The 27272-nt window shown below is 37.7% G+C and overlaps 1 protein-coding gene across 5 annotated transcripts in view; it reads left to right on the forward strand.

Annotated features, from left to right (window-relative positions):
* Positions 1-3680: 3680 nt before the first annotated feature.
* Positions 3681-27272, forward strand: part of LOC123876145 (brain tumor protein) — a 235012-nt gene continuing 211420 nt past the window's right edge. For 4 of the 5 annotated variants that reach the window (XR_006798271.1, XM_045922301.1, XM_045922303.1 and 1 more), the window contains exons 1-2: positions 3681-3815; positions 3969-4057. The gene's annotated coding sequence lies outside the window, so the exon portion shown is untranslated. Of the gene's footprint in view, positions 3816-3968; positions 4058-5688; positions 5718-27272 lie in introns of those variants that run through there. The other variant, XR_006798272.1, reaches the window with a different exon arrangement.

Consider the following 27272-nt stretch of genomic DNA (forward strand, 5'->3'; position numbering starts at 1 on the left):
ATTATCATTCATATCTATTCTAAAATGAAAAAGAAAAGGATCCCACATCATCTCAAAAATCCCTTTCGAGCTTTTTCTAGGGGTCCCGCATAACCTTAAAAAGACATGAGTCAAAAGATGCATCTACTTACCATAAATTTGTAAAAGCCTCTATTACAGAGGGATAAGGTTCAAAACAAAGGTGACAAAAGAACATACACGGTTAGATTCGGTTCTATGAAGAGGCGGCAGAGCTCAAATATTGCAATCCTCCCAATTCCATTGTTGATTATAACCCTTATCCCTTTGAGTTACGGTTTACTTTGTTTCCCGGTTTTAGACACAGTATAAGGGTTGACAATTTTGGAAAAAAAAACCCAGTCAATTGGCTTATCTATTATCTTGATTTAGAAGTTACGAAAGCCTCAGTCAAAACCAAAAGTTAAGTGTGTAAAACAAAGTATGAAAAGTGGGTGATTACTGATTTGATTACTACCTAATTAAATAACACCCCCAACAAGTGAAGGTTACAGTAACTATAAAAGAGCTGATAACTTTCAAACGGCTGAACCGATTTTTTTAGATTATAACTAAGAACACTCTCGATCAAGCCACCTTTCACACAAAAAAAAACTAAATTAAAATCGGTTTACTAGCTTAGGAGCTACGATGCAACAGACAGATACACAGATACACAGATACACTCGTCAAACTTATTAACACCCCTCTGTTTGGGTCGGGGCATGACTGATTTGAATGCTAATAATCACACTAATATTATAAAGGAGAAAGTTTGTATGTGTGTGTGTGTGTGTGTGTATGTTTGTTACTCCTTCACGCAAAAACTACTGGACGGATTGGGTTGAAATTTAGAATGGAGATAGATTATACCCTGGATTCGCACATAGGCTACTTTTTATCCCGAAAAATCAAAGAGTTCCCACGGGAATTTTAAAAACCTACATCCACGCGAACGAAGTCGCGGGTATCAGCTAGTAAAGTTATAAAATCGAATGTGACAGTAGGAAAACTGTAAGGTTGTTAAAACCCGTGTGCAAAACTCCAAAGAATGAGCTAATATCCAAAATTTATCATCATCATCATCATCATCATCAGCCGATAGACGTCCACTTCCACAGCCCACGGTCGGTCTTGCGCCGCCTGAATCCAGCGGCTCCCTGCGAATCGCCTGATGTCGTCCGTCCACCCAGTGGAAGGTCTTCCAACGCTGCGTTTTCCGGTGCGAGGTCGCCAGTTCAGCACCTTGGGACCCCAAGGCCTATCGGTTTTTCGAACTATGTGTTCTGCCCATTGCCACTTCAGCTTCGCCAACCGCTGAACTATGTCGGTTACTTCAGTTCTAAGGATCTCTTCATTTTTAGGGTTCCGTACCTCAAAAGAAAAAACGGAACCCTTATAGGATCACTTTGCTGTCTGTCTGTTAGTCTGTCTGTCCGTCCGTCGTGTCTGTCAAGAAAACCTATAGAGTACTTCCCGTTTACCTAGGAAGTTTGGCAGGTAGGTAGGTCTTATAGCAACTTGTGCTATGAGACCTAAACACTAATCTTGGGAAAGAGAATTGTCCTCCTCTCTGTAAATATCCAAAGAAAGCGAGCTTCCTTCGCTTGATGGTAGCCATGAGTTCTCTCTCTTTGTGGACCAATTCCAGTACCTTAGTGTTCGGTATACAATATCCAAGTTTAAAATTGGACGAGTGGCAACCCTACGTGTTAGGTAGTGGTAGGTACATGGGGTAGCGCCAGACGGCTAGACGTCCAGACTAGGGGGCGCTGTGGTCGGTAACAACATCAGGTATAGCTATACAACGCGATGCAGTTTGGAATAGCTTCATGATCCAATGCGCTAACTTTGATGAACAATCTAGTTGGGTATACCACACAATATAAACGTTATAGGTAACTTCTTTACTTGCTACTTTTGTCGTGACAACGTCTTATAATTCGATAGAGCCGGCTGCACGCACGAAAAAACATGACTCATGCGGCGTTACCTCGCTCTGAGGCGTTCCATGTAAGGCTTGAAGTGCAAGCGAGAGCGCGGAACGAGCGACAAAGAAGCACAATCGGCCTTTGTTGTCACGTTCAACTATCGTCAGTAAACCGACTTTACAGACAACCAATTTTTTTCGTAAGAGGCGTTAATGTACCTAAATCGGTCGTTTAGCTTGGACGGGAAAGGACGGCAAAAATTCTCGTCTCTTTTTATGGACCTGTCAAACCGCACCTTTTCTTGACAGACACGACAGACACACAGACAACGAAGAGATCCTATATAGGTTCCTTTTTCCTTTTGAGGTACGGAACCCTAAAAATATAAAATTAAATGTAACATTTTTAAGGTTCCGTAACACGTAGAAAAAATAATATTCGTGGTAACTTGGAACTCTTATTTAGGGTAGTTAACTTTGTTTTTGTTTAAAGTCGCCTCGGAAGCAACTCCAGTGATTTGGGCTACGTAAAATTAAAAATAGATCCACCCTCCGAAGTTGTATTTTTAATTTAACTTTCCAGTAACTTCTTCTCTGCAGTAGGTACTTAAATTTTGTTATGTTTTACCTACTTATCAAACTGTATTTTTATTGATAAAAGAATTTTTATGGATAAAGTATGATATACCTTTTGTGTGAAGTATAAATGATTTTGTAAAGTGGTTATAATAAAAAAAAAGAATACCCGGCTGAGTTTGCTGTGGGCTCTTTACAGACTTGGGCGCGTTTGAAACCCTCGTAGCTTTAAAGTTAACCTAGTTTATTATCACCACTACATCATTGTTTGACAATCACAAAGTGTGCAAGAGTACCCAATTTGAATAAATGACTTTGACTTTGATGTACCTACTCATGGAGTCAAAATTGATAGATCTAAACGTAGTGCCATCCTTTTCACAATTTTTCCTATGGAACAAAGACAAGATGACTTTTATTTCTGGAATCTTCTATACATACTTAACTAACCTACCTTTCATAAGTCGTGATGGATTTGATGAGACGAAGTTTCTCTACATCTACATGATGAAATCAGAGACGAGGAGATCCGTAGGAGAAGAGGAGAGCAGGGCACATAGAAAAAACGATGAACGTTGGGGTCCCAAGGTGCTAGAAAGGTGACCTCGAACTGGAAAGAGCAGTGTTGGAAGACCCACGAGTATGTCCAGCTGTGGATGTCTATCAGCTGATAATAATAATGATGATGATGATGAAAAGTCTCGTAGTGCAGTAATCCGATTACCTAGCAACAATATAAGTAAAACTTCAAGACTAAAATTATAATAACACTCATAAGTCAATACAAAGTTTATTGCCACTCGAATACATTAACATACGATTACCATATTTAGATATTAAAGTATTTTCAATAAAAATTATATGTTTCAGATGATGTGACGTATTTATACCCGTCCGTGGCAATGACCGGCTGACGTGCGGTTCACGGCCGTTTACAAGAATAAAGAAACGACGCGCAATAGCGTCCATGTTCTTGGTTTTACAATTTTCCACAGATGCCTTCATCCTAATATTCAATTTTCCCCTCGCCGAACTGCACAGACTTTATTCTTCACCCTGTATTCGAAAATAAATAAACCGTTGTCGGGGCGCAGGGTGCACTACCACAGAGACGAAAATGAACGCACACACGGCCGACACAGGGCGCAGAAGAGAGGGCGCTGCATTCGCCCAGTCTCGCGCCGACCGCCAGTGAGGACGGGTGACTGTCGTTTGTTACAATGCGATAGAAAAATAAACTAGTTTTGCTTCGGAACAACCGGCTATTCTGTGCTTGTGGACAAAAACTGTTGTGAACGTGTTCGTTTTATCGGTGCGTATACAAAACAAAGTAAAACGGCTCGGATGCATTGTGTTTACACCTCGCAGTTCGCCTCCATGGCGGATCGCTCCTTGTTTCCTCCCGTAGGGCCGGTTAGTTAGTGTTGAAGGCGGCACATTTAATAAAATTCGTTTCTATTTTCAGATTAAACCGTTCTATATGATCGGGAGACGTTGACTTGTGGAACAAAGGCTTAGTTTTAAGGTGAACGTACGTTGGAATTCAAACATAAGGTATGTTAATCATGTTTGAACATTATTTGTTATTACGTTCAAACGCCTCTGTTACTCGCTTTTGTGTGCGTATGTGTGACTAATCGTGATTTTGTACAGATTTCGGTTTCCGCGGTTCAACTTGAATAAATGACGGTTTTTTTCCTATTGTAGGTCAGCGACCTCGTTCCGTACGTTGTCATAATCATAGCTCATTGTCGGTTAGGATTTTTTGTGCAATCCGCATTACCTGTGGCTTACGTAAGCCGTGTGTGATTAAAAAAAATAAAGCGTTAAAGCGTGTAACGAGGGACGTGAATAAATTATATAATTTCGTTAGCCTTTGTCGCGTTTGTTTGGCTCGGTCTAGCAACATAACGCTGTTGGTACCTACCTACCTGTTGCGTCGCTAACGTGTTCTTCGATTTTTCTTATCGTTATTGTTCTACAGCGTTCGATAAGGGCTGAACGGCGCTTTACTCCGCTCCTTGCCTACGCAAACCATATTTCATTCAGGAAACAAACCCACCTAACTAGCCATGAGAAAGATTCTCGTTGTGTAAGTGGGTACCTCCTACCTACATTTACCTATCGAAAATTGTTCACTTATTACAGTTGTATTTTGTTACATAATCTCCAAAATAAAAATTGACAGATCCTAAAGCTATCCGTCTTGCGAGGGAACATTGTGAACAGGTTTAGACCTGTCAAATGTCAATTAAGAGATCGTGGCTAATTCGTATAAAATGAGTTCTCACGCGCCATTTTAACTTTATGTGTCAAATATCATGTCAAAAGTAAGATTTTAGTCCTTATTTTTTTAGAATAGAATAGAATAAAATTCATTTTCTGTCCTTTTTTTAGAAATTTTAAAAAGAAAAACATGCACAGTACTCTAAATTTAGTTTAGAGAAAGACAACAGAATCGGCGCCTTTAATTTATTTGTAATCTAGATTGCTAGATTCATATAAAAGTTACACGAACTTATTAGTGTTACGAAAATGTTGCATGCAATGATGTCAAAAGACAAAGCCTCCTGAGTTGTGTAACACTAGATAATTTACTTTCAAAGTGCATTAACCACCACCGCCCGCGGTGTGCCTAGTGCCTAGCTACCTAGTAGGTACCTCTTATCTATATTTTTAACCCCCGACCCAAAAAGAGGGGTGTTATAAGTTTGACGTGTGTATCTGTGTATCTGTCTGTGGCATCGTAGCTCCTAAACTAATGAACCGATTTTAATTTAGTTTTTTTTTTGTTTGAAAGGTGGCTTGATCGAGAGTGTTCTTAGCTATAATCCAAGAAAATCGGTTTAGCCGTTTGAAAGTTATCAGCTCTTTTCTAGTTACTGTAACCTTCACTTGTCGGTGATGTTATAAATTTTTAATTTACACTTCTTCATGAATACTTTCTATCTTTGTTTCATTTATTCTACTCCCTTTATAACCTCTCACACTGCCAAGGGTCACTAGTAGAGATCTCTTATAGAGATAAGTGCTTTCCTGTTCAACAACAACAAAAATTGCGGAACCGGCAGGATTCGAACCTGCGTCTTCTGGGTTCGCGCTCGACGCTCTGATAAAGAAAGACACTGTCATAATATGAGGTATCAATGTCGAAACTAGGGCTTGAAAATCGGACTATTTTTCAGTTCCGGAGTCGGGTTTGATGCTGAGCGTTAAAAGTCCGGAGTTTTGAGCTGAGCGTTCCAGGTCCGGAGTTTCGAAACTTTATTTAAAAAAAAAAATGATTAAATAATGCTTAGTTAGTTTTGTATATTTCTTGCGCCTAAATGAATGTTCAAGTCTGTTAAGTATGAAATAAAACAAATCAGTGAATAAGAAACTTTATTTTTCTTTTAGATTTATTTATTAGATTTTCCATCGATAAAATTGCATAAGTTTTATCCTATTTCATATTTACAATTTATAAAGACTACTGTATATGTAACCGCTGAAAAAGCTCGACTTTTAAAAATAATATAAACATCGAAACTTCGGCTATGTTCACGGTAACTTAGGTTTTGCAAACGAATTTGTAATCTTTTGAACCTCCGGAGTTACGCCAAATCGGAATTCCGGAGTTCAATCCCAAGTCGAAACCTAGGCTAGGATTATTCTAATTTCTATAAAATTTTGAATTCCAAAATGAGCTAACGTCTCAGAATGTACAGGTATACTAACGTCTAGGTATTTAGAAGTCCTCAATATTGCTTAATAAATTCAAAATTCTTGACATTCCACCTTTTAGTTTTACCACTAAATCTTAGAAGGAAGTGCTAGGGGTAGACTAAATTTAAAAATCGGTCAGGTGCGAGTCGGACTTGCACACGAAGGTTCCGTTCCATTGTGCAAAAAGTATTTTAATTTTTTTTTATTTACATGACGGCCATTTTGAATTTGTTACTGTTATTGTCATTATAGCGGCAATAAAAATACTCTGTGAAAATTTCAACTACCTATGTAGTAGGTAGGTATGTGCCTAGTTATGGGTCATGAGATGTTACAGCCCGCTCACAGACAGACAGACCGACGGACGCGAGCGAAGGCTTAGCTTAATAGGGTTTCGTTGGTAGGTACCTTTCGGCTACAACCCTAAAAATTAACGTTAGTTCGTTGATTAAACTTTTGTTAAACTGGACCTTGAGATTTCACGTGTCAGATTATGAAATGTCAATAAAATTAACGGAAAATTTCAAAATAGGAAAGCCAATTAAGTTTCCGTTCCACGATGGCTCAGGATCAACCGTTTTATAAACTCTAACCTTATTCTAGTTATTTATCGAAGTGTCTAGTCGGCCGACTGTCGGATGACTAATTTATTTTTATTCGCCCGACCACTCGGATTGGTAACTACCTATCTAACCGATGTTATTTATATACATGTAGTTAAAATAATCTTTTGTTTGTGTATTTACGATAAGCGGAAATGTGGGCTATTTACAGATGGTTATTTATTTAGGACTAGTGAAAACAACCGTCGTGATTTTAGGTGTTTGTAGGTAGGTAGTTGTGAGAAAATAAGTAGGTAGTGCCTACTTACTTAATATTTATGAAGGAAACTAGCTGATGCCCGCGACTTCGTTCGCGTGGATGTAGGTTTTTTAAAATTCCCGTGGGATCTCTTTGATTTTCCGGGATAAAAAGTAGCCTATGTGCTAATCCAGGGTATAATGTATCTCCATTCTAAATTTCAGCCCAAGCCGTTCAGTAGTTATTGCGTGAAAGAGTAACAAACATACACACACATACAAACTTTCTCCTTTATAATATTAGTGTGATGTGATGTGATAGTGTGATTAGTGTGATTTAAGTAAAGAAGGAAGGTAATACAATGTACGCGACAGGTTTTTTTTAATTTATCATAAAGTGCTGACGACAGAATTTTCTAACATTGCAATCTAGCCTACGAGTAGAGCTAATAAGCAATTTTATATTAACCTAAACTTTAAAAGTACTTATATATCTAAGAATCGATCCATTAACTTATCTTAGTTTACAGTTAGTTTTCACTGAAAGACACTTAGTTCTTGTGTTCTTTAAAATGCACCAGCACTAAATTTTCACTTTGTTTTTTTCTAGTGTTCTTTAAATTAGAGCCTTTACAGCCTCAATAGCTCAACCGGTAAAGGAGTAGGCTGAAAACCGAAAGGTCGACGGTTCAAACCCCGCCCGTTGCACTATTGTCGTACCTACTCCTAGCACAAGCCTGACGCTTAGTTGGAGAGGAAAGGGGAATATTAGTCATTTAACATGGCTAATATTCTTTAAAAAAAAAAAAAAATTGCACTAACACTATAACTACACTAGCTCAGAAGGCTTAGTCCTTAGTCCTCCGGTGCAGGCGAGCGCGGGTGAGGCGTCCCCCACCTCATACTCCGATTGCCATTTCAACCTGTCGCGTACTATCACACTTCACATCACACTAATATTATAAAGGCGAAAGTTTGTATGCGTGTGTGTGTGTATGTTTGTTACTCCTTCACGCAAAAACTACTGAACGGATTTGGCTGAAATTTGGAATGGAGATAGATAATATCCTGGATTAGCACATAGGCTACTTTTTATCCCGGAAAATCAAAGAGTTCCCACGGGATTTCAAAAAACCTAAATCCACGCGGGCGAAGTCGCGGGCATCGGCTAGTAGTATAATAGTTCAAGATATCTGACACGAGCAAAGAAAGGCGCGAACACTAGCACAAAGAAAACAATGGAGCTGATTACATTATGATACAGTTTAACATTAGTAATAAGCGATTGTGTAAAGTAACGTAGTCATATGCAATAGTTGCTAGAGCTTTCATAATCTTGTTGCTATCTCGATGTTTATTATATTGGTATCAAAATAGAGAGGTAGTTGGTGCCTAGGTAACATACCATAACACAACATTACATATTATCTAAATTACAAGTGTAAATTAAAAATTTATAACACCCCCGACAAGTAAAGGTTACAAGAGCTTTTAAACGGCTGAACCGATTTTCTTGGATTATAGCTGAACACTCTATTAAGCCACCTTTCAACCAAAAAAAAACTAAATTAAAATCTACTACTAAAACTAAAAAAATTAGTTTAGGAGCTACGATGCCACAGACAGATACACCCCTCTTTTTGGGTCGGGGGTTAAAAATTGAATTTAAACAACTCTTTACATTTTGCGTCCTGAAAAGAGTAGGTAACTGCTGAGTTTCTTGCTGGCTCTTCTCAGTAGAAACTTCTTTTCAATATTTGGTGATAGATTCTTGACGTGGCATAAGTGGTACAACGGAAAATATTTATTTTCTAGTCGGGTACGGGAAGGTCCTATTGATAACAAAGCTTGAGGATAGGTACCTAGGTATTCGTTCCCAATTCTAACTTTACCTGCATTCCCAAAAAACAAAAAACAAAATCTTGCAAGCGACGAATACATCAACGCATCCATTCGGTCTCGGAAAAAGGGCAAAAAAAAAGTTTCACTATTGAAATCTACATGGAATTTCGACTTCCATTCGCTCGCTCATTCACTGTCACACGGCCTGGCTTTGATCACGGCAAATTCTATCAAATTCGGTCCGGATTTGTTCCTTTTTTGGTCCGGCCCGATTATTGTGTGGACGTGCCTTTATGGCTCCAGTGGAGATTATGTTGACATTTTTTAAAAGGCTTAATGGAATATTTTAAATGACAATTATGTAGCTTGGTCGGGTTTTATATGAAGGGATAAGGATGGAGAGGAAAATTTTGAGATTTTAAAGCAAATAAATGCCTACTAGGTATTAACAAATTGGGCTACACATCCCGTTTAGTACGAGTACGCAAATTTCGAAAACGTTGTGAGATTTCGAGCATCGATACATTAAATTAAATTGGTGCTAAACTTATTTCAAATACCTAGGTGCCTTTTTAAAATCCCATGGAAACTCTTTGATTTTCCGGCAGAAAAAGCAGCCTATGCCCGTCTTCGGGATGCAAGCTATTTTTTCACCTCGTCAAAATAGGGGTGGGCCGTGAAAAGCTAACAGACAGACAGACACACACTTTCCCATTATAATATTAGTATGGATTTAATCGTAATATCTGCTGAAAGGTCAAAGCAGTTTTACTTCAGTCGCGCGAAAGGTTGCACGTACTTACTAATGTTTTTTAGGGTTCCGTACCGCAAAAGGAAAAACGGTGTACCAAATACCAAGTGGGATATCATATGAAAGAACTTTACCTGTATATGCTATAACAGATGCATAATAGTTTTTGATTTATCGTGCAAAATATCGGAAAAATTACCTGAATACGGAACCCTCGGTGCGCGAGTCCGACTCGCACTTGGCCGGTTATTTCTTCTAGAAATTACGTATACAGTACGCACGTCACATACAGTTGGTAGTATTGGCGTCACTCAGAAAAACAGGTATTATTTAAATATTTTTATCGAATTATTGGAATGTCCTCTCCAAAACCAACACAAAAAAACACAAGTTTAATGTGTAAGGTTATCCGAGAGTTTTAATCTAGACAAACTAATGCCAAAATAAATAATTTAATTAGAGCGTGATTGCTATCACAACATCTAATTATCCAGTTCACAACCCAAATACCGAAAATATGCGATATCGCTCCGAATCTCAGAAGGAGACTGAACTACAACTTTCGAAACACCCGTATTTATGCAAGTTCAATCTTGTTGGCCTCCTAGCAACAGATTGTATGACATCGAATGAGCCAAATATCGATTTTATCAATCTACCTGCATTAGATAAATTAATAATTTTATATTATTTTTGACAACTCAAATCAATTTTTAAAAATAACCTTACAGTTCGGCCGTCCTGAATTTAACACGTCCTCGTGTTTCTAATCAATCTTGTCATGTCAGTCGCGGGCTTCCTTGCCCTAAGTCAAATCCAAATCATGGGCTATCCTGCCCTCCGTCAAATCATTAAAACCTACCCTTGAACTGCCGAACTCTCAGTTTTAATATCAAGTCAACAATAAATCCAAACGACTAACTTCTCATTCGATGTATACAAAATCTGAACCACTTATTGCAAATTACTTTCCACTTCACAAAAGACTAAATTCTTTAAAAAAAAACTTAAAATTTTAATCACCAAAACCACCGAACTCATTAAAAAAATTTATCAAATGTGGGTTGTTTTGAAAAAGATACCAAAGCGAAATGAAGGCAACGTGAGACACGTCCCGCTTCTGAATTATTGGCGTCACTCAGAAAAACAGGTATTATTTAAATATTTTTATCGAATTATTGGAATGTCCTCTCCAAAACCAACACAAAAAAACACAAGTTTAATGTGTAAGGTTATCCGAGAGTTTTAATCTAGACAAACTAATGCCAAAATAAATAATTTAATTAGAGCGTGATTGCTATCACAACATCTAATTATCCAGTTCACAACCCAAATACCGAAAATATGCGATATCGCTCCGAATCTCAGAAGGAGACTGAACTACAACTTTCGAAACACCCGTATTTATGCAAGTTCAATCTTGTTGGCCTCCTAGCAACAGATTGTATGACATCGAATGAGCCAAATATCGATTTTATCAATCTACCTGCATTAGATAAATTAATAATTTTATATTATTTTTGACAACTCAAATCAATTTTTAAAAATAACCTTACAGTAGAAAGGCAAACAAAAACATAATAAATTATTGGAATTTTTAAGGTCGTGTGGTGTCAACTGTCAAAGTGACATTGACCTTTTGGCGTAGACACAACTGTTGGAGTGAAATTGAATGTAATTTTAGATTATTATGTGCTTACCTAAACAGTATCTAAATAAAGATGTACCTACATATTTATAAGTAACTAGCTGGTGCCCGCGACTTCGTCAGCGGGGATTTAAGCTTTTAAAACCCCGTGAGATTTCTTTCATTTTCCGGAATAAAAAGTAGCTATGTCACTCTCCAGGTCATTAACATGCAAGAAATCTAGATCCGCTTCTCCTTGCACCGCCTGCCTCTAATATGTATAGCCATGTCCAAAATTAAAAATTTATAACACCCCCGACAAGTGAAGGTTACAGTAACTAGAAAAGAGCTGATAACTTTCAAACGGCTGAACTGATTTGCTTGGGTTATAGCGAAGAACACTCGATCAAGCCACCTTTCAAACGAAAAAACTAAATTAAAATCGGTTCATTAGTTTAGGAGCTACATTGCCACAGACAGATACACAGATACACACGTTTTGGATCGGGGGTTAAAAAAAGAAAACTTAATATATAGTTACAAAAAGGCGTCGATGTCGTGGACATCATTTAGTTAAATACATAATACTTAACATAAAATATATAGGTTTATGTACATAGCGACTTAGTTTATGTACTGGTTCGATTATAACGCCAGCTTGGAGGTCTACTTAGATAACACGGCTTCCTTTTCCGCCTCGCGCGTAAAAAGTAGACTGATTTAGTTAAATGGAATAAACCTACCTACCTAACCACCTACTTAGGAATACCATAGACTTACTTACTATTTACTTACTTACTATTTACTTACTTACTATTTACTTACTTATGTACTTACTTACTATTTACTAAATACCGATCAAGTGCGAGTCGGATTCGCGCACAAAGGGTTCCGTAATCAGAACCATCGAACAACTGCTTAAGGGTTATTTTATGTTGAATAGGATTTCGGGTGATTTGGGGTAAAATCAAACTTTAGCTGGTAACCCTGTTTCCCATACAAGTAATCCATCCATTGTTGACATTTTTGATCTTTATTTAACTATTATTTTATACTTTGTGTAAAGTCTATGTATGTCTTTGTTTACTTAATATTTTAGTCTTGACTTTTATTTGTATTTAATTTAATTTAAGATAATATTCAAACACCAGTTATAGTGGTAAAATGTATAAGGCTCATCAGACATTATTTCAACATATTGTACCTACATTTTATTGAATAATTCATTGAATTTGAAAAATTTGAATTTGAATTATACAAAATTACAGTAGTACGTTAGAATCATTGATTTTGAAAGAGCCACCCCTGTTTATTCTATGGTCGGAATTGACATACAGGCTATAGTTTTTAATACTGTCACTTTTTGGCATAACGTTCTTGTCAAAAAGTGACAGCATGTTTATTTATCACTAGCTGATGCCCGCAGCTTCGCCCGCGTGGATTTAGGATCTGAAATCCCGTGGGAACTTTTGTATTCCCCGGGATGCAACGTGTTTCTGTATCACGTAAAACATTTAAACGGATGATCCTTTAAAAATCCCGAGGGATCACCAGGATTTAGGAATGCAATTCCTTACAGCATCAGGGTTGAGGAGTTGGGTCCTCAAGGTCAACGACAAAGTCTTTACTTGGTACAGATACCTTCAAAATCAATCAATTTATAACCAACAGTTTCTAAATCCCATCAGTAGTGATGGTGAGGTCCTCTGCAGCATCAGGATTGAGGAGTTGGAATCCAATTTTTTTATGAAACAATGTCACAAAGTTCCTCTAGCGATTAAAAAAAAATTACTCAAATACATAGGTAGAAAAACACAACTCCCTTTTTGAAAGTCGGTTAACAAAGTAGCCTATGTTACACCCTGGTCAATCCTCTACTTGTCTGTGAAAATCCCGTCAAAATCGGTTCAGCCGTTCCAAAGATTAGCCTTTTCAAACAGACAGACAGACAAAAATTTTAAAAACGTGTGATTCAGTGTTGGTATCGTTCAAATAACCATATGAGCTTAATATGAGGTAGTTATTTCGAAATTACAGACAGACACTCCAATTTTATTTATTAGTATAGATTGTGCAAGAGGATCTTAGTACCTTAGTACCACATGAGTAGATAGGTGCTTAAACCAAAATATAAGCCCATTTCAATATTAAAACCCACTTGTAAACCCACGGGCTTAGGTATTAACATATTGGGCAAGGTCAGTCACTTTGGACAGCTGGCATCGTGCCTGACTCCGGGCTCCAATGCACGTCCTTTATTACCCACTAAGTAATTCAGACCTTATTCAGTTCCAGTAGAGTTCAATTTCAATCAGCACTATAATTTCACGTCCTTTGTACAAGTCAATGTAAATTAAACTGTATGTTTTGCTCTATAGAGTTGATTTTTTAATAGCGAAGTTAATTTGATGTTTGTGCTTGCGATTGTGATTCGTCTGTCGGGATCGGGATGGAAATTGTCAGGTTTGTCACTTCGTTGGTTTATAGTTGGATTAACCTGTCTTGGTACTTAATTTAATAAATTCTTGAAAGCGTATTTAAAAGGTTTTCGTGTCTGATTCCCGGCTGCGTCATTTTATGGAATTAATTTTGGTTTGGTAATTTTTGTGGTAAACCGTTTAAATATTGGCTGCCAGAGTCCAAATTATTAATTAACTCGCTCTCAAATTGTGTCATATTTTCAATAAGTAAGTAGATGATGACGAAAAGTACTCTATCACTTTTTACGCAAAAATATTTCCCGTAATCGTATAGGTAGGTACATAGCTCTAGTATCCAAGCTACAGTACACTATAGGGTATAAGGCAAAATAGCTAGAACAATAAAAAAAACCTGAAATTAATTTGTGCAAGTTTTCATACATTTCTGACGGTACTCTTGTTACTTGAACGTTGACATTTTTTTAGTCAAAATTTCACTCAATCTATATCCAAAAGTCCAATTCCAATATATTTTTTCCATGTAATTCTCTAAATAAAGAATCGATCAAGTGCGAGTCGGGGTTGTTGCACACGAAGGGATCGTACAAGAAATAACATTTTTTTTTTAAATTTTCATGTATTTTAAAATTCTTATATTTTGTTGTTACAGCTGCCATAGAAATACATTACCTATTACGGTTCACGAGATACTGCCCGGTGATAGATAGACGGATGGACAGCGTAGTCTTAGTAATAGGGTCCTTTTGGCATCTTTCGGGTACGGAACCCTAGAAATATGGCGCCAGCAAGTCGAGACGGCTGGAAGTTTTAATTTTCGATGTTCTTTTTATATCCAACTGTATATAAAAGTAGTTAAATATTTTTTGGACTTGTAAACGTAGGTGCTAACTTGTAATTATAGTTAAGTAGCTACTTAAATAAGGGCTTGGGTTAGACATAACTCGTGGCGGCATTGCAACCAACGCGTCTTCTAGAAGCTGTAATTTCAGGTCTACAGACCTTGTGCAGGTAGGTTTCCACTCGTGTCATGATTTCATTGTCAGTTCGCGGTTATAAGGACCATAGTCCTATGGCCGCGTATAGTGCGCCTAATTTCAGTGAGTACCTAGCTATTTGTTTACTTATTAAGTATGTGTGTATGTTTGTTACTCTTTCACGCAAAACCTACTGGATGGCTTTGGCTGAGACTGGAGATAGATTATACCCTGGATTAACACAAAGGCTACTTTTTATCCTTGTGAACGAAGTCGCGGGCTAACTAAAGTATATTATAGTCAGCGGTCTTTGTAAGCGCAACGAACAGCCCCGCTGCCGCGGCGCGTTCGTTTTATCCAAGTCTTTATGCATTAGACCAACCGTATAATTGTAAGTTTTACCCACGCGTTTCTTTGTATCATTATGTCACATTATGGTACGTCGGCAACCTGTAATTTCACCCAACCACCCACCCCGGTCTACTCCCGAGCGACGGTTTGACCACATCCTCGGCTTTTTCACAAATGGCTCTGGCCTGATTATAGGTCAGTATTCATATAATTAACATAGTCACTACGTTCGTTTTTAACCCCCGACCCAAAAAGAGGGGTGTTATAAGTTGACGTGTGTATCTGTGTATCTGTCTGTGGCATCGTAGCTCCTAAACTAACGAACCGATTTTAATTTAGTTTAGTTTTAATTTAGTTTTAGTTTTTTTTTGTTTGAAAGGTGGCTTGATCAAAACTGTTCTTAGCTATAATCCAAGAAAATCGGTTCAGCCGTTTGTTGAGTTATCAGCTCATTTTTAGTTACTGTAACCTTCACTTGTCGGGGGTGTTATAAATTTTTAATTTACACTTGTAAATAAATGTCGCTTATATTCACCTGCCTTATCACGGTACGATGCCGTGTAGAAACCAAAGAGATACATAATATGAGTCTAATAAAAATTGCCATACCCCTTCCAGCTGGGTGATTCGCTAACTCTGTGTTTAGCACTGAATGATAGCCACCGAGGTTGGTTGGTTCTGCATTGCTGCTTCACTTGGTGACATGAAAATATCTTATCGTAGAAAACATTCAATGTATTAAAAAACCGGCCAAGTGCGATTCAGACTCGCGCACCGAGGCCGAGGGTTCCGTACTCTTGGATATTTTGAGAATGTACAGCCCTTTCTTATAATACCCCACTTGGTATAGTTATCTTACATTTAATTTTTCTTGGGATATAACCACAAATTCACGGTTTTCAGATTTTCTCCTTTACTTGTGCTTGCTATAAGAGCTACCTACCTGCCAAATTTTATGATTCTAGATAGATAGATAGATAGATAGATAGATAGAAACTCTTTATTGCACACAAAAACACATATAAGGATAACAACACAGTAAGAAGAAAACAGAAAAAACAATTGTGTGCAAAGGCGGCCTTATTGCTTGGAGCAATCTCTACCAGGCAACCTTGACAGACACGACAAACGGACAGACACAACATAGTCCTCCTATAAGGGTTCCGTATTTTTCTTTCGAGGTACGGAACCCTAAAATTTGTGCAATAGTTGTGTTTTCAAAGTTGAGAACGAAACTCTAAAAAAACGCCATCGTGATGTTATTCCAAGCCTAGTTTCCATGTCCATGTATAAAAAGAGTGGGCACCAAGCGTAACATCATTAATATGATGCACAGCTATCAACTAGTGAGGAATAGCCGACATGGGAAACGACGCCATTATTCCATTTCCTTTTTACTTTACCTAACCCTTCTTTTCTATGTATGGTTGTACCTACTATAAGCCAATTTACTTCATCGTCATCATTGTCAATAGACGTCCACCTCTGAGCATAGGTCTCTTTTAAGGACTTCCACACGCCACGGTCTTGTGCTGCTATTCTAGCATCTTAGGACCCCAACGTCTATCGGTTTGAGGGCTCCGTACCTCAAAACGAAAAATGGAACCCTTATAGGGATCACTTTGTTGTCTGTCTGTCTGTCTGTCTGTTCGCCCGTCCGTCCGTCCATCGTGTCTGTCAAGAAAACCTATAGGGTACTTCCCGTTGACCTAGAATCATGAAATTTAGCAGGTAGGAAGGAATAAATCTGAAAACCGTGAATTTGTGGTTACATCATTTAAAAAAATTTAAAATGTTTCAATTTTCATAGTAAGATAACTGTACCAAGTGGGGTATCATATGAAAGGGCTTTACCTGTACAAGTACGTTCTACAACAGATTTTTATTTATTTTTATGCATAATAGTTTTTGATTTATCGTGCAAAATGTCGAAAAAAATACCCGAGTACGGAACCCTCGGTGCGCGAGTCTGACTCGCACTTGGCCGGTTTTCGAACTATGTGCCCTGCCCATTGCCACTTCAGCTTCACAACCCGTTGAGCTATGTCGGTTACTTGGGTTCTCCTACGAATCTACTCGTTTCTGATTTGATCACGTAGATAAACTCCATCGCTCGCTGAGCCAATTTACTTAGCCTGACAATATTATAATCTTTTCTAGACCACCTACGTGCCTTTTGCGAGACCTTACGAAAACAAACAAGTTTAACACAAAGGTATTTAGTACGTTTACTGAAAAATCACGCTCGTTAAGCCGGTTCAAAGGGCTCAAAAAGCTTAAGAGTACTTCGTTATCCGTCTGTATCATGGTCAATTTACTGCAGAGCTATTAAGGGTTGGATGAGGATGGCCAAAGGATTTCTAAAGTCAAGTGGTACATGCGAGAGGCATTTCAAGAGTGTTTTCGCATTTTTAAACAAGCTTCAAGAATAAGATGTTCCGTGCAGGTATTAGGGCTCTTATGATCATTCTATTGTGATCATCGCAGTTGCTATGCGGGATGATTTGTTAACTCAGGCTGAGATCTACAGAACGCACTTTGACTTTACTCAGCCTTAACAGGACTCTCTCCGTCACTCGTTTCATACAATCGTAGTTCCAATTTCATTTGAATATTAAGCAACCAAAGTCCATGTGCAGACATATTCTAGAAACTAATATCTGTGTCTGTGGTGTTTTAGATTTTTCTAAAAATATGTAGTTTTAAAATTACAGGGGCTCAAAGATTTGTATGAAAATTTTTAAGACCGCGTAACTTTGAAACCGAATATTTTAACAGAAATCTGGAAAACCACAGACATAGATATTAGTTTCTAGAATATGTCTGCAAAATTTCATGGACTTTGGTTGCTTAATATTCAAATGAAATTGGAACTTCGATTGTATGAAACGAGTGACGGAGGGAGCCCTCTTAAGACACTGTTAAAACGAGACAGCGTTATACCTCTGGCATAAATCTGTCTCGTTTTAACTGAAACTTAAGTCTAAGCAAAGTCTAAGTTCGCTCTATAGATTTCAACCTCAGTGTTCGACGAAAACGATAGCCACCAAGCCTATTTGACAATTATTTTTAATCCATTGAAGGTTTTCTACGAATAATCATTTTAATATGACTCAGTGAAGCAGCAATGTAGAACTAACCTAAGTCAAAATATGAGCTCGGTGCCTACAACACTGAGTCAGACATCCCGCATAACAACTGCGACCTGCGAAGAATATATCTCTCGCGATTTAAAATTTGGTCTTTAATTTTATGTATTAAAGAATCGCGAAGGTCGTAGCCAGGAATTCAGTTCGGGGCCCGAGTTGGACCCTAGAGTCTAGACAATAAAGGCAATTAGGATTAAGAAAATTTAAATTCTTCTACTTATTAAGGACGATTTTTTTTCACCAAATTCCTTGACTAAGTAGGTACTTAGGTGCTTATGTTAATTGTTCTCTTGGTAGAGTTGCTGGTTATATTGTAATTAATAAGTAACTATCATTAAACTCTACTCTTTAAGGTCCGATATAGTAATATGTAATTAAATTAAAATACCAAAGAGGTGCGCGAATTTTTTTGATAAGATTATCGCATTTTCCTGGAGAAGTTCTTGCGATTCTTACTAACTGTACCTAGGTATTTTTATAAGGTTTTTAGAGGCGTTCCGTAGGAAGTTACTTAACTATTCAGTTAATTTTGATTAAATATCTTTTACGGAACCCTGCGTGTTAATAACAGCTGTTCGCTATTATCACTTTTATGGTGAATGGCTCTAGTGTACATATTTCTTATTTCTCAGGCACGTAATTATTATTGACCGGCCCTTATCCTTTGTTTGGAACCCAAAGAGCGTAACGACACGCAAGTATAAAAGGCACCATTCACGTTGATACCATTCTATTATAATTTATAACAATTGAAAGAGACAATGCAAATTGGACTTTCTCAGGCTAATTTTGCATTCCTTGTACAATTTGTTTTAGGTAAAAAAAAAATTGGAGAGGTAGGTGTGTGTACTTTTATACGGTGCGTGAAACGAAAGGTTGACTGACCAATGCAAGGCCGCATAGACATCCCCCACCGTCTCGTCTCGCTTTACAACACCAAGTAGATCGATAAATCACCTACTGCGCAGGTTAATTGATGGTATGTGTATGAACTTATGAAGTAGTTGACAATGCGGTGTTTGTATGTTTGTATGAACCACGTATGACGTAACAGCTGTAGTTCAATGTTCTCGTTAAAAACGCGTATGAAATCTGCTAAGCCGAACTTGGCCCGCTTGGTAGCCTGTGGTCTAACTAAACCTTTCTCATTCTGTGGAGAGAGCTTTGTTCAGTAGTTGGGCGGTGATGATGATGTATATGCGATCAATTGACGCCTAAAGTCCTGTTGCCGTCACGCTTTATATTTGCCCAGGCCTTTACGGCCCTTTATCCGTATCAGTTGTTACACAACGGCCTTAACATGAATGCGTCGTTGCCGCATTCTCGGCTGTGCCCCGTTTAAACTCATTAAACACTCGCGTGAGTCACACGGCGAATAGAGTTGTATGCAGTTACTTTGAGAGGAGACGCCTGTCGTAGTTTGAAAGCTACAGTGGGCAATCGACCCTGATTCGCCGACACTCACGCTCACGATTGGTTGAAATGCATTGTTGAAGAAAGAATGCCATAAATTCAGCCAAGCCGAGAAGTACACGTGTAAATTAAAAATTTATAACACCCCTGACAAGTGAAGGTTATAGAAAAGAAAAGAACTGATAACTTTCAAACGGCTGAACCGATTTTTCTTGGACTATAGCTAAGAACACTCGGTCAAGCCACCTTTCAAACAAAAAAAACGTAATTAAAATCGGTTCATTAGTTTAGGAGCTACGATGCCACAGAAAGATACACAGATACACACGTCAAACTTTATAACACCCCTCTTTTTGGGTCGGGGGTTAAAAATCTCATACTTTGGGTACTGTTGTTACAACTAAACATGAATGCGTTGTTGCCGCATTCTCGGCTGTGCCCCGTTTAAACGCGTTTACTACTCGCCTGAGTCATAACTCACAAGGCGAGTGGAATTAGTCACACTCAAGTTCTTTGTGCGACGTCGCGTGGTGGATTCGTCATGTCGTTAATATTTACCCTGGACTGGACGCCGATGCCACGTTGAAATTGTTTTACATTTGTAAATGGATCGAGATGGGCAGACGATGACTGAATGCGTTTAATATTTTAATTTATGTGGTCGCTGTTTTGCTCTTGGCACTAGAAATAATACTATGTGTACCTACTTAAATCACAAGAATATCGACAAGATCACTTATAACTGTCGCTCATACTTATACCACAAGCATCGAATTCTTTAATTTCTGCTTGTTTTTTATTTATTTTTAACCCCCGACCCAAAAAGAGGGGTGTTATAAGTTTGACGTGTGTATCTGTGTATCTGTCTGTGGAACCGTAGCTCCTAAACTAATGAATCGATTTTAATTTAGTTTTTTTTGTTTGAAAGGTGGCTTGATCGAGAGTGTTCTTAGCTATAATGCAAGGAAAATCGGTTCAGTCGTTTGAAAGTTATCAGCTCTTTTCTAGTTACTGTAACCTTCACTTGTCGGGGGTGTTATAAATTTTTAATTTACTCTTGTGAATTTAGAAGTATAAGAATTGTCAAACTGTAGGTATACCATCTGTTGTATGCAATATTCATTATTTGGTAATAGCCTAGTGGTTTAGATGTGAAGGCGGGAAGTCGGGGGGTTCGATCGTGGTTGCGGTCCCAAATTCTTCTCATTCTGAGTGGAGACTCGTACTCAGTAGTGAGCCGGCGATGCATTGATGACGAATAACACTACCACAGCCTAAATACCAGTAGAACTCAGATAACGCAGCATGACCGTTGTGAATCAATTCATTCAACGGAATGCCAGCGTAATGAGTAACCAGATCAGTGACGAAAGATAAAACCAGATGCCACAGCAGCTGCCAGACAGACAGTAGTTGGTTGGTATAACTATACGGGCGCTACCTACTCCGATTACGAATTGTTCAACTGTAGGTATACCTAACTAAGCGTAAATATTTACGTTAACAAACGATATAGACATGGGTTTTATTTCCCATCTATTTTTAGGCTTCGTCTAATTGATAAGAGTGTAAACATGATCAAATTTAATTAAATTTTTATACCATTACAAAATAACCGGCCAAGAGAAAGTCAGACTCGCGCACCGAGGGTTCCATAGGTACTGGGGTATTTTTTAGACATTTTGCACGATAAATCAAAAACTATTATGCATAAAAATAAATAAAAATCTGTTTTAGAATGTACAGGTAAAGCCCTTTCATATGGTACAGTTACCTTACTTTGAAAACTGAAAATATTAATATTATTTGTTCATGAACACATTTTTTTTTATGATGTAACCTCAATTTCACGGTTTTCGGATTTTCTCCTTGTGCTATAAGACCTACCTACCTGCCTAACATGATTCTAGGTCAACGGTAAGTACCCTGTAGGTTTTCTTGATAGACACGACAGACGGACAGAGAGACAGACAACAAAGTGATCCCCTATAAGTTTTCCTTTTGAGATGCGGAACCCTATAAAAGCCGTGACAGCCTAGTAATTAAGACGTCCGCCTCCTAATCGGGAGGTCACACATTCGACCCCGGGCAGGCATCTCTAACTTAACTCTAGTTAATATGACTATATTTCGTGGACTCTTTAGCCACTTGAGGTCAGCGATTTCTGAAAAACAATATGTACAAACTATAAAACGAAATCTTTTCAGTTCGTAATGTCTTAAATTAATTTATGATTCGAACATTCATCCAATTTTAGTCGGCAATCTTATTTCTTAGGTTCGGCAACTTACACCACAAGGTCGGAAACTTACCGCAAGGTCGGAGGTTGGCAACCCTGCAGACAAGTGACCTTTGACCTGCCTTTAGCGCATTAACGAAATTATCTCTTTCTTTCTTATTTATTATACGTAGGAGTATTAATTTTATTCACACGTTTAGCTTTACATTTTGGATTATTTTTAACCCCCAACCTAAAAAGAGGGGTGTTATAAGTTTGACGTTTGTATCTGTGCATATGTCTGTGGCATCGTAGCTCGTAAACTAATGAACCGATTTTAATTCAGTTTTTTTGTTTGAAAGGTGGCTTGATCGAGACTGTTCTTAGCTATAATCCAAGAAAATCGGTTCAGCCGTTTGAAAGTTATCAGCTCTCTTCTAGTGACTGTAACCTTCACTTGTCGGGGGTGCTATAATTTTTTAATTTACACTTGTAAGTAGGTATTTCTAACTCATCAACTTGGGCTATCTAAGCCTTAAACATAATATGCCCTAGACAGAGATACTAAACCTTACGGTATAGTAGTAGGATAAATCTAGATATTGATCTTCATTGCAGACTTTAGTCAGATTCTCAAAACGTATAGGTACATTTCTTATGCGAACGGTGGACAACTTTTCTGTAAGAGTAGTTTGTCAGTTGTAAGGGAACCAATGAACCAATTAACACACATGACTGCTTAACAATATACACGTATAGATAGTCACGTAAAAGTAACACAGAAAATATCGATATATCTAATGCTAACAATACTAAATAATATAGATTAAAGAATGACCTTTAATAGATAAACGGGCGGATTGAAATGGAAAAGGTCGTAGAATCTCACAAGATCCTACTATCCTAATAATATTATGTGAAAGTGTGGATGTTTGGATGTTTGTTACTCAATCATGCAAAAACTACTGGACGAATTTGGATGAAATTTGGAATGCAGATAGATTGTTCCCTGAATTAACACATAGGCTACTTTTTATCCCGGAAAATCAAAGAGTTCTCGGGATTTTGAAAAATGTAAATCCACGCGGACGAAGTCGTGAAAAAGAAAGTTTGCATACATGTATGTTTGTTGCTCTTTGACGCTAAAACTATTGGACGGATTTGGCTGAAATTTGGAATGGATTATACCTTGGATTAACACATAGGCTAGGTACTTTTTATCCCAGAAAAATCGATGAGTTCCCATGGGATATTTAATAACCTATACCCACGGGTACAAAGTCGCGGGCATCAGATAGTTACTCATATTTGAGAGTGAAATAAGACAGCTTGCTGGTACGTGGTTTGTTTTTTTTTTCCTCGTATGTGTGTGATCGGTGCGATGCCAAAACCGTTTTTTCTCTTGGCATGGATATTAAATGGAAACATTTCTAAGATAAACACGTTATTAACGGAGTGCCGATCTTTATACAAACTACGTCTAAAACTATTTTGAATAATATAAGAATCCAGTGATCTCTGCACTCGAAATTGTAGACGAGTATGTCTTGACTTAACCGTATCTAGGACACAATTCAGCTCCATACCAGTATGCGTCCACTGCTGGACATAGGCCTTTCCAAAAGCACGCCACCAAATACGGTCCTCCGCCTTTCTCATCCACCCGCTCCTCGTCACCTTCGTCAGGTCATCGGTCCAGCGGGCTGGAGGTCGTCCCACACTGCGCTTACCAACTAATTCCTGAAAGGCCGGCATTGCATCGGCGGTTCCTCTGGTGCTGCAAATGTTCATGGGCGGCGCTAATCTCTTAACGTCAGGTGATCCGCCTGCTCGTTTGCTCGCTATTTTTTAACCCCCGACCCAAAAAGAGGGGTGTTAAAGTTTGACGTGTGTATCTGTCTGTGAAATAACGTTTTTCTATCTTTGTTCTTTCTGTACCCAACGGTGGGGCTTGACGTCTATCTGTTGATAATGATGATTACGATTGAAGAATCTGCGCTATTGAACTTCTTCTTAGCGTTTATTCAGGGTCATGCTAGTTTTCTTGATTAACTTTGATGTTTCACGCGTTTTAATAAATTAATAAAAATTATTTAAGTATTTATTTATTCTAACAGTCTTATTCATAAAAATTTGTAGAAGCTTTATTAGCTTGTTATAAGCAAAGTTCTCGAAAACATGATTCATAAACGTTCAATAGTGCTAAAAGTGTTCAATAACGGCTCCATAACTTATAACAGGCTGAACCCTACTATAAACCTTTATTAAAGAACAAGATGGCCGCCGTCTTGTCTTAACAGCTGATAATTTGTTTGATATGCAAGATTGAAGTGAGGTTATTTTGTTTTGGTTGATTCTAGTGTCATTGCATTGTAATTATTATTTGTACGTTATTTATTCTGGATTCGAGAGGCTGTGGTAATTAACCAGAGTTGCAAGTTTTAACTGCCATAAAATGTTAGGGACGTCGTGTAGTAGGTACCTAAAAGTTTCTGCCTAATTTCGAAGTTTCTTTTCATGTAATCATTCTTTTACATAGGTATGTGATTTCTTCTAACGTAAGAAATATGGCGGTGATGCAGCTCAGTACCTAACTACATAAACCGAGAAGGATTTGGGTAAAAAAAAAGGGCTGGCTCATTTTTTGCGCAACGGATCAGCCTGGCTGTCAAGCGTGGAAATGCAGCCAGTATTCTTGGCACCATTCCACACGGGCATGATTTGTATAGTAATTAGATAAGGCTAGCTTTAAGTTTTATTGTAATATTTTCAATTTAAAAAAAAAAAGGATTTTATTCCATGAATGTCCAGGTACTGTATCTAAATTCTAATACATACTTTTACCTAATACATCTTTTTTTTTTAAATAGTATAATAAAATCTAACGATAATTTCTAAATTCCTTCCTGTTTCCATTTTTATAATTAAATAAATCGGAACAAAACTCCGAACGATAATACCTAACTATCCTCCAGAACTCAGACAATCGACCGAAATTCGAAAACAAATGTCACACCTGCGTCACTTTTCTGTGTAGAGCCCAGTTTTTTTGCAATTTTGTCTATGAATTCATCAGAACGACAACATAACAAAGCGAAACTAGCCTATAGCGAGAATTTAGTTGTGAGAGGTTTATTGAACCTTTATGAATAAAGAAAGTTATGAAACGTTTAATAGGCCTAATGAGCATTTTAGCTAATGAACGTTTTAAACCTATATTAAGGGATTTTTATGAATAAGACTGTAAGAATCTTCCTAATATTAAGTAGCTAAGTAGCATAAAAATAGCAAACTTTTCTACAAGTAGGTACTAAAATAATTTAAAAGAAAAAATATTAATGTAGTAAAATAGTTGGTACATGTAGAGTTGCAAAAGTTACACTAAGAGCAAGTAGCCTTTCAAGTTACTTGCCAACAATGTCAGCTGTAGGGCTGTCACTTTTATTATAAAGAAAAATGGGGTTGTATTTTTATTAAAGTACCCACTTAAGTAATTGCAAAAAACGTACGCACGCTACAACCACAAAGTTGGCAGTTTGAAATTTCTTTGTATCATATTATGTGGTAGGTATCATAATATAATATTAGGTCCTTACATGAGCTTTTCTCTGTAAACTAGGCAACTTATTATCTCAGGCCAATATTATATTTAAAAAACCGGCCAAGTGCGAATCAGACTCGCGCACTGAGGGTTCCGTACTGGGGTATTTTTTCCAACATTTTGCACGATAAATCAAAAACTATTATACATAAAATAAATAAAAATCTGTTTTAGGATGTCCCTTTCATATGATACCCCTCTTGGTATAGTTATCTTATTTTGAAAATTGAAACACATTTGAACAAATTCGCGGTTTTCAGATTTATTCCTGTACTTGTGCTATAAGACCTACCTACCTACCTTTCATGATTATAGGTCAACGGGAAGTACCCTAAAGGTTTCTTGACAGACACGACGGACAGACAGACAGACAGACAGACAACAAAGTGATCCTATAAGGGTTCCGTTTTTTCTTTTGAGGTACGGAACCCTAAAAAAATCGTGGTTCTAGGTCAACGGGAAGTACTTTACAGGTTTTGATTACCCCGAATTGACAGACACGACAGACCTAGAGTAAAGGTTCCTTTTGAGGTACGGAACCCTAAAAGTGGGTTGGTAGAGATGACAACCCTATTGCATTCGTATAAATATAAACGCAATAGCAACGAGAAACATTTCACAAGTATGCGAACCACCTTCACCGGCAAGTAGCAACCTTGATGATATGAAACTTCCTCGTTAATAATACTGCAATCGGCTTTATTTATTGCTTATCTGTTATGGCGTTATGGCGGCCGGACTAGTACCTAGTGGCCAGTTAGTACCTACTCGTAACAATACATGACAAACTTTACTGGGACTTCGTCTATGTTGGTGATAGTTGGCGGGCGTGCTCTGCCTTTTTGGAGTGTTTTTTTTGTTAAAACTGACTGGAAAGCGCTCTAAAGGGGTGCTGTGCGTATGTCGGCGAGTTCCGGCACAGACGGGGTCCATACTTGTATATTTTAATTACTAACTTGTTACAAATAACTACAAACTTGACATTGGCTAATCTTTGTAAAGCCAGGAGAGAGAGAAAAAAAAAAACTTTACTGGGCAAGTGAATTGAATACTCGACTAGGTAAGGTGGTATGTTATGTACGTTCATCGAAGGCTGAAATCTATAAGAACGCACTTTGACTTTGCTCAGATTTAAGACACTGTTAAAACGAGACAGATTTATGCCAGCTCTATAACGCGGTCTCGTTTTAACTTATGGTGCCTTGTGGTGGCCCTTCTTACGCGTTTCTCCATACAAACGTATTACGATTTTTATGCTATTCTTTGTTGTTCCAGATCTGTAAGTGATCCATATATCGATTTATTTCTCCATTATGTGTGCTTTAAAACAATATAGTAAAATTGTATTTATTTTAAAAGTTATGGTCCTTGAAAAATCTCTGTTTTAGGGTAAATTTTGAGGCAACTTCGTGCGTAAATAAACTAAGTAGGTATATAAAAAACTAGAAAATTGAAAAATCAACATATTTTTTTTTTTGCGAAAATCTGTTACTTGTTGTTCAACAATGTAACCAATCCATATAAAGTACCTACAACAACATATAACCAGCGGTTTCCTCTTAAAATATCTCATGAAGTCACGATGCACTCTGGAATAACATTCGCGGTCAGTCCACGAATCAATCGAGTGAGACATAGATGTTAAATAGAGGTTATTTATTTATTCCTGCACGTTAACCCGAACGCCGGCGAAAAAATATGTTAAAAGGTTTTTTTTTTGTTTTCAGGTAAGATCGCGTACGAATGCCTAGTGATACCTGCCTAATCTAAAGAGGACGATCAGGTGAATATTTTGTTATACTATAGGAAAAGGTTATCTTGGAGCAAACAAGTTCACCACTGAAATACAAGTTTTGACCCTGCTTACTTTGTTGAGACCGCGGTATGCCTTCAGAAC

Source organism: Maniola jurtina, chromosome 21, assembly GCF_905333055.1.
Source record: "Maniola jurtina chromosome 21, ilManJurt1.1, whole genome shotgun sequence".
NCBI lineage: Eukaryota > Metazoa > Arthropoda > Insecta > Lepidoptera > Nymphalidae > Maniola > Maniola jurtina.